The sequence below is a fragment of the Haemaphysalis longicornis genome, unplaced genomic scaffold (assembly GCF_048455015.1).
Source record: "Haemaphysalis longicornis isolate Haplotype H1 unplaced genomic scaffold, Haemaphysalis longicornis Haplotype H1 scaffold_9, whole genome shotgun sequence".
NCBI classification, from domain to species: domain Eukaryota; kingdom Metazoa; phylum Arthropoda; class Arachnida; order Ixodida; family Ixodidae; genus Haemaphysalis; species Haemaphysalis longicornis.
The window spans coordinates 25,192,563-25,205,244 of record NW_027526460.1 but is presented as its reverse complement, the minus strand read 5'-3'; positions in this window follow the sequence as shown (position 1 = coordinate 25,205,244).

Here is a 12,682-nt window from a genome sequence, read left to right as displayed (position 1 = left end):
ACGGCGCCTTTGGTGATTGTCTGTTCCGCACTGTACAGCTATCACGTTGAGTGGACTGCTTTAGTTTTTGTTAGATGTTCGCTCGTAATCTCTTTCTTCCCTATTTTGCTCCAAGTAGTGGCTGTTCAAGCGCCTACACTGGCGTTTAAGGCATGGTAGCGCCTTCGCCGCTACAGGTTGCACTGCAGAGACAAAGAAACAGTCTGGTAGGGATCACGGATAACCTTAAATGTGTAAGCACTCACCTCAAAAAGCTGTGCGTAGCTGCTCAACTTTGTGAATGCTCATCAATATGTTCTATCGCACGTGGAAGCACGTATGAAGCTAAGTAGTGCTATCCTTGGATTTACTGCAAGCGTTTCGGAAATGAGTGTGTATTGTTTTGGATGACCTTCTTTTCAAACCGATATATACTTGTAGAAGCGCTCAAAATAACTTCGTCATACTGCGGGTTTGGTGATTTTGTGCTCAAGACGGAAGCTTTTTGTTTTTATGGGACTTGAGGGGAAGCAGTAAGTAGTTTTTCTGGCCTATAGCCCACTCTTTAAGCATTACTTACATGCTCAAAGCATAACGACATTTTATATATGTCTGTGGCGTACATATAAATGTTCGCTCCATTCTTTCTGGCACAACTATGGACTGAGAATTGTGGTCATCCGCTGGGACGCAGTTTTCCAGGACGCGCGAGGTAAGGAAACCGATGCCAGATATACAAATGTTGTTAAACCTAGGCCTCCAAGAACTATGTACTTACAAGGAAGGAAGGAAGAATGTAGAAGAAAGGCAGGAAATTTAACCTGGCCAGAGCCTAGTTTGCTATCCTGCACGTGGGAAAGGGGAAATGGGCAAAAAAGACAGAGGAAAAAAAGAGGAAAAGTTGGACCGGACACGTATCAGCACTGAGGCACTGACAGTGATTGACACTGGAGGCTCTCAGTCTATAGCCTAGTGTTCAAGTTCGTCGCCCGTAGAAAACGTAATAGTTCCTTAGTCGCCTTCTGAGCGGATGACTGAGAAGGCCAGTGGCACAGAATCTTCTCCTCCGAAAATAGCCGCCGAGAGTCTAAGTTCCTCACTGCTGATGACAGCTTCTTCCTTGCAGGCAAGTAGCGTGGGCACTCGCATAAAACGTGGCGTATCGTCTCCGATGTGCCGCACGTTTCGCACTCCGCCCTTGCTGCCATTCCTATTAAGTACGAGTAAGCGTTTGTGAATGCCACCCCCAGCCAGAGACGGCAAAGAAGAGTTGCGTCAGACCGTGGGAGGCCTAGTGGAAGGGGACGTTGCAGGTGCGGGTCAAAGGCACCAATGCGTGCACATGCGAAATCTTCTGGAGACCATTGGGAGATAGCTGTTTCCCGGGTAAGAATGCGGAGGGCCCTAGCTGCGTCCGTCCTAGACTTACAAAATACCCAAACATATGACAAGGTGAATTACTTTTGGCAGCGTTCAAGAGAGGCTGTGAGGGTTAGCACCAATGGGTTGGTACGTAGAAACAGCGCTTTCAAAAGGCCCCAGAAAATTTCATTTATGTGTGATCTGTGCCTATTTTGCACGGTTTCACCAGTGTAGCACATTTTCTTGGTTATTTGGAGGAAGTCTTGAGCATCAGTTCTTTTGTAATGGGCAGCATAAAAGCAAATTAAAGGCCACTGTGATGACGTCACAGCAGATCGGAATGTGTTTTCATGCTATCTCCCGCATTTAAATTTTGCACTTTCACCTTTTTAATTGTACATGTTAACTTCTTAATTTACACTGCTATGCAAACTAAGCTTTTTAGGCGGAAAGCGTGCGTACTTGGGTGTTATTATTGAAAAACAAAGTACTGAGAAACATATTTCCGGCGCAAAAAGAAAAAGAACGAGGAGCGTAAAAATTACAGGACGAGTAAAGGTCTGGTCTTTTTATTCGTCCTAATATTTGTTTGTTTTGCGCTGCGAATCTGTTTCTCCAGTTAAATCTGCCCACAATTCACTCAGTATAGCCCACGGAATCCCCCAGTGTGTCGTCGTAGCCGACATCAGAATATCCATAGGGAGGAAAGGATACTTTCAAACGGACTATTCTTCCTACAGTACCAACCTAAACAAGTGAAAAAAATATCAGAACGTGGGATACGCATTGAAGAATTCAGTGTGGTAAGGTAATTATAGGGTGTTTGCAACTAACTTTAGTGCCCGTTTATCAGCCGGTTAAAACAATAAAGTTTCTACAATCGACGGCACCAGAAATTGCGCTACCGCGCGAAGAATAATAACCTCTCCTCGCATGGCAGCGGATGCAAACTGCGTCGATTGTAAGTGCCGTGCCGGATGGTCACGGCATTAGCTGTTTTCGAACGGTTCTTGGGGAGGAACATCATCAAACACAGTTCGTGGACAACTCCGTCATAACAACGCATTTGCATCTGTGTCCATAAATAAAGCGTCCGTTGGGTAACTGCCCTTTATATCACTTCGAATTTCCTACGAATAAACTGCTCCCATTTTAATGGGCACGTTGGATTGCTACTAATTAGTAATTATTCGCATATTTTATTCGCCGAACCCTCGTTCAAATACCGCACTCATGAGCACAGAGTCACTGCTTGGAATTAGATGGGGGTTACAGCACGTCGGTGCATTTCATCCACCGTGGTGGCTCAGTGACTGCGACGTTGTGCTCCTGAGATCAAAGTTGCGAATTCTACTTCCCTTCCGCGGTGGCTTTTTTATTGACCGAGGCGAGAAAAAAAGCGAAAACGCCCCTGAGGACGAGATTACAGCGCGGGTTAACGAACGGCACACCTTATAGCCTATACGTCCAGTTTTGGCGTGCAAGAACCCCAGATTGTACTCACGTAGAGGTGGGATAAACTGCAGTCACCTGCATAAATTTCGGTGCCTCGTACGTTTTAGCATCTTACGGATTTTGTGTCTTGTCAGAAGATGTTGTTTACCCCATTTTTAGTAACACATAGGGGAGTCCAAAATATGAGTTTAAAACAACAACCCTCTGCTTTCTTCGTGATATGCAATTCGAGCAGCTAAGTGAGACGAGATAATTTTTTTATCTTCCCTCCCGAATGATTATGCATGTAGAACTCGCGAAACACGATCGGCTGAGCCCGTTATTTAACCATAATTATGCATACAGCGTTAAATACCTATACAGGGCACTGGGAAAAGAAGACCCAAAGCTTTTATTCGTCCTGTTTTGGCTTTCTTTATTTATTGTGTTTTCGGCTTCGTATGTTGGTGTAATCTTCCATAAAGCTTGGTGTTGGGCTAGTTGGTTAATGTAACAATAGCACTGAACTTAACATGACGACGACAGGTTCAAGAAAAAAGGACACACGAAACGGTAGATGGTAATCGCTACGCATGTTAATACAATGGTATGTAATGTAATCGTATGTCAATGTAATCCTAATATTGTTGTCTCGATGAAATAAGCATTACTGGCATCGACATGCGAGACAGACATTTTCATTATTATTGTAGCCTTTCCGTGTGGGTATGCTCGCTTGCTGCCAAAATGTAAGCACCGCAAAATTCCCCACACTTGCAGATAATTTTCAGTAAGACCAGCTGCTCCTTGCTTGCTTGATGGGTAGATATTGCTGTACGTTTTTATATTAGCATTGTTACCTCTGTGTGTTGTACCTGAAAAATGTAACACAGCCTTATGGTGAAATTTTAAATAAACGTGCGAATCAAGTACACTGTACGATATTTATCAAAAGTGTTAGCGGATATAAAAAGCGTGGTAAACGTGTGACAGATCGTAAGGATCGCCACTGTCTGTCTTTCAAATGCAGCCATTTCTTATTTGTCTGCTTGGACGTTACACGTATTTTGCTGCGTTGAAGTCTTTTATAACGAAGCTTCCACTGATGGCGTTCCAGGTAGTGCCGAAGCGCACTGCAGAAAGGACAACTTTACACATTGGGTATCGCAATACGATGATGATGATAAACGAAGGTACATCAAATGCCTCAAGAAAAAGAAAATGCTTCCCCTGCTCGGAATGGACCCTGGGTCTCTCGCGTTATGAAGCCGGTGTCTATCCGATCGTGCCATTGCGGCACTTCCTTTATTGCCAATCTCTGACACTAACTGGAGGCACCAGGTGCAATGGCAAGAAAAGTCGCAGTAATGCCACCATGCCCCCCAGGGCCGGTGTTGTCATTTAAAATTTCTTACGCGCAGTTAGGGGTTCAATTTTTGACAACCACTCTGGTGGAGAGTTCTTCGCTCCCTGAACTTCAACAAAGTGTGAGACACTTTCCAGAAAATGCTGTCGAGTTGGTCGCGCCTCTACGTCACAGTGAAGCCAAGCCATGCGCGAACGCCGAATTCTGTGCAGGTCAAACAACATGACACCGTCAAATGGCACACCGTCCTCTCTATCAATGCAACAAAAACGTATGCCGTGTGCGCTGAGTGGAAAATCTTTCTGAAGTGTCCGTTGGAGGACGTCGCGAAGGAACACTGCGGCCCAGCAATGAAGAAAGACATGCTCCACAGTTTCGGGTTGTTTACAAGTAAGACAGTCGGTTCACCATTACACTATGAACACCCTTTCTTTCATCCAAGTTGGGACTGAAAGTGTGTCAGTGCGCAATTTAAAGAGGAAAGACTTCGCCCCAGGTGACACTTACATTCGCTTCACTCGTTTTGACACATCTTTCGCTGTACCATTAGTGTATACAGCTCTGTACAATGGCACGGGGAAGACTAGGTCACATACATCCTTATATAATTTTTTTCCTGGTTACATATATTCTGGTTTTTTCCTGGTTACATTCTTCGATATTGCATTGAAAAATGGGTTGCCGTAAATTGGAATGGCAAGAATTTCTTTAAAATATGACACGGTCGAAGCAGCGTCGCATTTTAACGATGTTACCCTGAAGAAAGCGGTTTTGATTTTTTTTCTCGGTAGACTAACCACAACGCCCCAGCCACTTGAAGAAGCAATTGCTAAATTAGCAACTCGGAAAGCAGCAATTTCCGCGCCCTCCAATCTTCTCGACTTTATAAACTTTTGTGTTTTTGCACTCCTTGTACCGAACAGGTCAAGGCGGAAAAAATTTACTATCCTTCCGTAGCGAGCGTACAGTAGTGCACGCTGCCATTGCGCTTTGGCGAGCAAACCATGGAAATGGGCAATTTTGCACGGATGACGACGCCCGTTATTAAATTCCGGCCCCGAGGAAGCAGCGCTTAGGAACACCGGCTACGTGTTTCATTCGAGTTTGGGGTCATAACATAGTGTGTTTTAAGCTGGAAGAAAATACAAAAAAGAAATTGCGGAACTGTTTACCTGAATGCAAACGACGTTTGCAATACATGCCTCGTTGCTCCGAGTAGAAGGCACTAAAAACAGTTAGGCGCTGGGCTTCATATCGAAGCGTCATTTCTTCTATGCCCGACTAGGTGCCAGAGTACACATTATTCATTGTTAATGCATATATCCGCGGACGTTTTCAATCCCTCTTTTATAAAATAATTAATCTTTTAGCATGTTCCTGAAGGACAGAAAAAAGTAGCCCTAGAGATAGCGAAGGTCGCTTTATTCTATGATATCTTCGACGTCTTCGTGCATGTTGCTTCAAGGCGCCCATGCACTAGTACTTAATCAACACGCCTTATTGACTATCTGAATTTTTTAAGGCGCATGCGTGTTTTTGATTCGATGCAAGTACAAGTGTGGCACATTTTTCATCCCTTCATTTGTCAGCAACTCCTGGTGTCCAGGGCTGAGACAGCGAGGTCGTGCCATGGTCTCCTGGACTGAGGAGCCACGCCCACATCACCAGGCTCACAATAAATTTTTTCCTCCTCGTCCTCCCCCTCGGGACAAATCTCTTCCTAAATCTTATCTAGCACATAAATGAAAAAGCAATAGCTACGCAACTGCTGGAACTGCAATCTACATGTGTGCCACCGATTAAGTGCGGATGGGCCTAAAAGGCCGCCCTTCGTAGCGCGCTGCATACACCAGGTACTTTTAAAGAAAAGGGTGCAGTAGAGGTTTCGTTACAATTAAGGCATCCATGCAATATGAGTGAAGTCAGTACGACAAGAAAGCGGGCCAAACAACAAAATGAGGACGGGAATTCAAATATTACTTTGCTCCTTCTCCTGAATCTAGGGAGAGAGAGAGAGAGAACGACCTTTAATGAAACTGGCGATGTCAACCGAGCTAAGCTGCCCGGCTTGCTAGGCCTTCGCAAGAACGTACTTTACCCAAAGAGGGCTCACTTGTCGGATGTAACGGCGTTACATTACTGTGCCAAATATAGAACTGTCAACTCCAAAGTGGCAATACAGAAAGTCAGGGGACTAAATAAAAATGGTGGTGACACTTTTAGAGACTGAAAAAGAATATTTAAAAATTTGACTGACTTGATATGGCTTGCGTGCTTGCTACATTCTTTTCTTTTTTTAGCAAGTTCTGGCCAGCGTACGTCGATTCGATGGCGTCGTTATTATCTGTTAGACGGCTTTCCACGTGTCATTCATTTATTGATAGGTTCCAGCGCTCCTGACTCCTCGCTCGCTCAGAAGGGTGGGTCGTTGCCTGGGCCAGAGTACTCTTTGATGGCTGTAGCCATTTCTGTGGAAAAACATCCGCCGACACCGATGAAATATGCAGGTTCGGGCCCTTTCTCTGTCGGACCGGACATTTATCCGCAATGAGTTATGGCCGCATTGTGGCGACGTGTGTTCTTCGAAAGGGACATCGAAATTGTACGAGATTTCGGCGCATCATATTAACCCTAAATCACCTCTAGTTATTTAACAGACGACGCCATTTCGCTAATTCTCGAATTATCGATAACGAAATCCTCGGAAACCTCCTTCATTATTTGCTAGGTTCACTCAAAGGTGGTTGCTTTATTCTGGACAACGAGTCGAAGGCCGAGCGATAGTGGTCGATGCATGGATGACACATCTTCACTCTCATCCTGTTCCCCTATTTAGGCAGCCAAGGCACAATTATGCGTGCACTGGGAAAAAGGCAGCTAATCGATGAAGGTGACGGAGCGGCAACAACGTTAGGGACGTCCTGTTAACTTTAGCATCAGCATGCTGCAATGTCGGGTGGTTTCGGCTTTCGCAGAATAAACAGGACTTAAATAGCATTCATTGTGGCTGTTGGGGCACGAAGGAATGTTATGGAGAAGGCGATGCCCCCCGCCCCACCCCCTTTTCCCAGAACGTCTTCAGCTTTTTGCTTCTAATGTCATTGCATTACACCCTTTCTGTCATGAAAGAAGAAACGCCTCTACCACTGTTTGTAGACCGCTGCGGAGGCACGAACAGCGACAATGATTTCGGGCGTGAGGATACTACACGTTACAACCAAAACTAACTTCCAAAACAATCGGCTACTAATGAAGTACTGCGCGATTTGAGAAAAAAGTGTACGGATATAGTGTCCTCTTGTGATAGATGCTTTTTAGCCAAGATTTCTTCTCTGTCGTTGCGGTACGGCTTCCGAATGAAAGTCTTCGTCCTTGCGGATTCCAAAAGAATTTACGATTGTCGGGTGCATTTACCGTCATTTTTGTACCAGCAGCGCATGTACAAAATACAACTCTGTTTCTTTCCAAGAATATTCCCTGTGCCTTTTTAGCGTCATTGTAAACAATGCTTTGCATTTTCGCTTTCTTCAAACGCCTAAACAAAACCAGCTTTTCTTTCGGCGTTGCAATTGCCCGCCTACGATCGACAATGCGTCGATCTTTTACTGCCCTGTCTTCAAACGTACAGAAACCCCGTCGGACCACGTCAGTTTAAAAGAAGGTAGCAGCAGTCGGGATCGTAAACACGCGGATGACCGCAGTGGCAAAGGGTGCATAAATTCGCAAAATCCCCCTCAATCATTTCTCGGTGTGTTTTTAGGCGAATGCTGCTGCTGCAACCCCATTCCCCGCACCTTCACTAATACCGCCAGTTTTCCCGCAACTGGAAAGCAGCCGGGAGCTTAAGAAACATTGCCGCTAAGGGAAAACAACGAAGCTGCTGTATACGCTTGGTAAACGTTCAGCGTCGGCGCCAGCTCACTCTGTTTTCTCTCGCGGCCTTCTCGTAGACTCAATGCACGATGGAATGCCGTATACACCCCTTGTTGTATTTGCGCAGCACTGCGGGGGAAATGGTTCACCGCGTAATCGCGCTGTAGGCCCTCCGGGTAGTAAACACGAGAACGCGCAAGCGCGAGCGCGCGAACAGAGATGCGGCGCAGCTCAGTTGTGGTTACAAGCCTTTCCTCTGTCGTTGGAGCGGCGATGTGCCTCGAGGCATGTTATTCTCTTCCCGTCGAAATGCACGAAACTGAAATAACGAAACACTCGAGAATAATTTCAGTGGCTGGCCTTTGGGATTGCAGACTGGCGGGTCGGCCTAGCCTTCTCCGACATCCATTCGCCCTCGCCGTTCCTTAACTTTAACTAGTTCATAACAATAAAAACCTTTCCGAAAATGCCTAGTCAAGGTTTAAAGCGGTACCGTTCATGTTTATCCGTAGCAATATAATGATCTTGCTGAAACGACATGGGCGTATTCCATAGAAGTTAAGAGGAACTCCAGCAAAAGTCGTTACAGCTGCAGTATATAACAGAACGTATACGTGCAAATGCATAAGTACATAAATCAATGTATTGCGAACAGCTGTTTAGTACGATAAATTGGAACGAAAGCATGCAGAGAACAAATTTGATTGTGGCTTGTCCCATTTTTTTTTTATTTTTTTCTTGCGAACCATCTCGTCCCCTCACGAAAAAAATATTACAATATATTTCAAAATATTCAACATACTACCCCTCCCTCGCCTTTACCAGGTGAGGATCGGTATAATTTCCTTAATGCTTAGACAGGAACCGCATAAAACCGCTCAGCATTTCCGCTTTTCCATTATCCAGCACTGGTCTATTCCGAATGGTAGAGTTCTTGTAAACTTGTTTTCTTTGGAAGAATCTCCAAAAAGCACATGATGCACAATTAGGCTACGCGCGCTGCTGATGCAAGAAACGAAGGGCTTTTGGAATTTATCGCCAACGAAAGCAAGCCTGAGGCCTACTTCATGCTCTGCATTATTATTCGCACACAGTATTTCACCAGCTACATTCTCGGCCGAGAAAACTGTGGGAGATATTTTGAACGCCACTATGGGCAATTAAATGGGATGTCTAAACGACTTTACCCGCCGTGGTGGCTCAGTGTCTAAGGCGTTGTGCTGCTGAGCACGAGGTCGCGGGTTCGATTCCCGGCCGCGGCGGTCGCTTTTCTGATGGAGGCGAAAAGCAAAAACGGCCGTGTGTACGAGATTTCGGCGCACGTTAAAGATCCCCAGGTGGTCAAAATTAATCCGGAGCCCTCCACTACGGCGCGCCTCATCGCCTCCGTTGCGTCGGCGCGTTACACCTTACAATCAATCAATCAATCTAAACGACTTTGTTTCGTTTACATTTCAAGTGAAGAAACAAACTTGCGGTAAGTCCTTTTACGAAATATGTAAGGAAAAAAATGAAACATGCGAATATGCCTCAATTGTAGAATGTAGTGAAAATTCAGGGCTTAAGTTTTGACGCGACCACAAGCACCCCATTTCGGCTTATAGGGAACATAGTTGTAGGGAACAGCGCTGGAGTTGTGACGGGTTCGCCGTAAAGCAGTGTACCACAGGCTGTGCACATGGGGGCCTTAGTTTCCGACGTCAATAAACAAGAAAAAAGGATTTGTAAAAAATTTGTAAAAAAATTAGTTCCCTTCCACTCTGTGAAGAAGGATGACCTGCGAAACATGACGCAGTAAAGGAAATGCACGAATTTGCGATTGAGCCATTAACAGTTAGCCCAGGGAAACTTTAAAGGACTCGAGATTTATTCTAGTGGACAAACATGGAGCTGTATGTTTCCCTCCGGCGTCGTAGGCATCTTACGGTCTGCATCACAAACCAACGCTATCCGGTCGACCACTGAGGACACCACCGGAAAGTTCACATTGCGGCTGTGGATCTACACGTTTAAACCTCCCGCCAGCACAAAGGACATGTCATCAGCGAGGGCATTAAAGCTACATCATCGCGTGCATGCCCCCTTCCTTTTCCTCCACTCCAAACTCGTTCTAGATAAACCAGCAAACAGTTATGTGCGCGTGCTTAGAAGTAAACGGCACCGCCAAAATTGTCGCTCTGAAAGCCCCTCTTGCTTAACAAGAAATATTGGCTCACGTCGACGTTGCTGTTCATCCAGGAGAGATTCCCAGCTACTCGGCGAGATGGAACTTGCGGTGGAAACGCCGGAGGGAGCGGCTGCCTGCTGCTTTCGCACCCATTCGCGCTTTTGTTCCGACGTACGATCCTTGGACTCCTGCTGTTCTTCCTCCGGGCGAACCACACGCGTCTGTCCATAGGGAGTTATAACCTGGAAGGACTCGGGCTTTATTCTAGTGGAAAAACATGCGGCTGTCCGTTTCCGTGCCACGTCGTAGGCATCTCACTATCTGCGCAACACACCAACCCAAACCTAATCCGCTCTACCATAGAAGACAATAGAGAGTTTTAGGTAACCGTTTTCGACGGTCCGTTCCGGTATCGGCGGCATGCTCAGTGCAACCGGAACCAAAGCTGTTCGCGGACATGCGCGTCACGCATGCTCAATGGCGCTCCTGCTTGCTATCGGAGCGGAGCGGACCGTGAAAGACGGTCAGCTAAAACTCGCTAATGTCGCATTGAGCCTTGAGACTTACACGTTTGAATTTCCCAACAGCACAACGGGCATGTCATCGGTAGCGGCAGGAAGCCTAGTTCTGCATGCCCACCCACCTGCCTGCTTCCACTCCCAACCAGTGTATGCATAAACCGGCAACCAGTGAGTGCGTGCTTAGGCGTGAAATACACGGTTGAAAATGTCGTGCGGAAGGCATTTCAAGCTCAAGATTTGAGGGAACACATCGGTGTTCAAAAGCGCGCAAGTTGCTTTGGTAACACCTGATAAGAGCGCTACCGCCGTTATCAGCTGATTGTGCAGCTTGTGAAAGAGGCATCGGTAGTGGCGAGGAGAATAACAGTTGTGAAAGCGGTGTCGACGGTGGCGAGGAGGAGCGCGCCGCTGCGCCGAGTAAATCGGCTTCACCGGAATCAAAACTGGAGGGGGGGGGGGATACAGCTTAGCAGTAAAAACAGCAATTTACTTCTGCAATTTAAACACAGCGACCCCTGTCACTCCGCCCGTGGCAACTTATTTTAACCTACATGATACTTCGAGGAAACCCGGTGCACTGTAAATTTAACTGAAATGCAGCGCTTCATCACTAATGATTTCGAGCCCATGTCGACTGTTGCGAAACCTCTGAAATATTCCTACAAGTTTCCGACACACTGGCACTCTGGCACGCCGGTATGCTGGCACGCTAACAGGTGCACTGGTGTGGGCTTGCGCTTGCGACAACGCCAACCGTTTGTATTTATGGTTGTCGTCGCTAGAAAAAATAAATGGCCGGTGATGCACGGCGATTCTTCATTTTAGTCACACAACGTTATATTCCATACTGTACCAGATCAGTTGCTTTATCAAGGAGGTATAAAAGATTTGAGTTTTTTCCAATTTGGCATCAGCAGCAAGCAAATCCGTGGCAACCAAGTGGGGTCGCGTCCTGTTTCTTTTTTTAGCGATGGTGAAATGTACTGGACGTTCAGCTTGTGCAGCCCACGTGGAAGTCCCGAACCACAAGCAAACATCATCGCTCATGTTCACTTGCTGCCATTATGTCTGCACGCAGGATCATCCATAAGACGCATACAAAAAAAAAAAAGCGTGCGTCCTTTTTTTTTTTTTTACCAAGTGTAGCTGCCTCGTCCCGTCGTGCATACGTTCACCGAAGGCAGTCAGCAAGAGGCAAAAGCGCGTGGCTATTGTTCTTGCACAGCGCTATTCCCCATCTCTTTTGGCGGGAACTTCATGAAAGGCACCACCAATTCCCCGGGGAAACCATATTTTTTGCTTCGTCTAGCCTTATCTAGGGGAAAGACCGATTCCTGCTATTCTTTTTTCCCTGTTCTCAGTTTATGACTTTGCCGGTCACACTTGATTTCTGTGTTTGATCCTTCTGAGCGTATTTTGCTTTTCTCCGCTATTCAAGAAACGCGAAAAAGAAATAAAATTTCCACGTTGCGTAGGAGTACATTATCAATTAACGAGAAAGGTTGCGCGTAGCTGCATTTAGGGGTCTTCTATCTTCACACAAGCCTCTTTTAAGCGTGTTCTCGTAGGCAAGCCTACCTGTATTGCAAGCTATGCGATGCGTTTCTTTCTTACTTTCCTGCTTTCCTTCCTTCTTTCTTGCTTTCTTTCGTTCTTTCTTTCCTTGCTTCTCTCTGTCTGTCTTTCTTTCTTTCTTTCTTTCTTTCTTTCTTTCTTTCTTTCTTTCTTTCTTTCTTTAGATCATTCTTTCCTTCGTTCTTCATTTCTTTCGTTCTTTCTTTCTTTCTTTCTTCGTTCCTTGCTTCCTTTCTTTTTTGCCAAAGCACAGGCTTCTTTAGCAGTGGGAAGCACTCAAAGCCTGCAGAATGTCCCGAAAATAGATGGGGCATTAAATGTGGTCCATTGGGTCTTTTCAGTGCGATAGTCTGCATACGCAAATATTTGACCACGAATATGCTCCAGAAGGTGTTGCGAAACACT